The following is a 1,057-nucleotide window of genomic DNA, read 5'->3' on the forward strand; positions in this document are numbered from 1 at the left end:
GACCGAACGCACTTCCTTGGCTCTCTGAGGCGAGAGGCTCGGAAGCCCGGCCGCTCCCTCCTTTTGTAACCAAGAGAAGCCTTTCCCAGTTTCTTCTGGGGGAGGAGGCTGGGAAAGGGTCCTAATGAATGGGAAAGCAAGAACAGAGGCGGCGAGGTTGTCACTCCAGATCTCGCTAGGCGGCTGATGCTTCTAGTGCCACTGTCACTCTTTAATGAAAACGAGGGCTGTGGATGAAGTGTTGTCCACCTACAAGAAAAGGACCAAGCAAAAACTGTCCAGGAAGATGTGCAACAACAAATGGCAACTTACAGAGACAGCTTCTCCCGCATTCTGCCCCAAACTCAAATATCTATCCAGCGCCTACACCCACTAGAGACAGCCTAGAGAGAGGTCAGGAAAGCAGGGTCATACAGAGACTTTAAACCCCTTTGTATATTGCCCCCTCCCAAATTCCCACTACCTACTCTGCTCCTTTTACTCCCTACGAATGTTAGGCATGTCAGGATAAAAATGCAACTAGAGGGAGTGTATGGTACAGGGTCAGCCAGGGAGTGAGGTTATGGGTGTTGCCGCTGTGTTAGGTTGTATTCAATGTGAAGATTTCTGTTCAACTGAGCATGTGCGGAATGAGCCAACGCCATCAGACAGGTATATGCCTCAGTTGAGGACCAATAAAAAGAAAAAAAAAGTCTTTGTTCCTCTGCACAGCAGAAGTGCCCGATTAGTTCATAAATCAGCTTCTAGAAATCATCTGGTAAAATTCTCAGTACGGTAATTAAAACAAAAAGAAGAAGAAGAGAAAGAAAGAAAGAAAAAAGATAGTATTTACCAAAGAGTGTGAGGGGGTGGAGACAGCCTATTTTCTCTTCAGAAACGTTTTCTGCAAACCCTTGACCACTCCGTTAAGAGGCTGAGAGATTTGCCAGTGTTAAAGATTTGAGTACTAGACCTTTTTTAAACAATGCAAATCAGAGGAAAAATGTAATTGTATGCGAAGGTTTTCCTCCTTTTCCAAAGAGCTTGTGCATTCTCTAGAGAAGGGAGCTTTAGAGCC

This window comes from Neophocaena asiaeorientalis, unplaced genomic scaffold (assembly GCF_003031525.2).
Source record: "Neophocaena asiaeorientalis asiaeorientalis breed wild unplaced genomic scaffold, Neophocaena_asiaeorientalis_V1.1 scaffold312, whole genome shotgun sequence".
Lineage (NCBI taxonomy): Eukaryota > Metazoa > Chordata > Mammalia > Artiodactyla > Phocoenidae > Neophocaena > Neophocaena asiaeorientalis.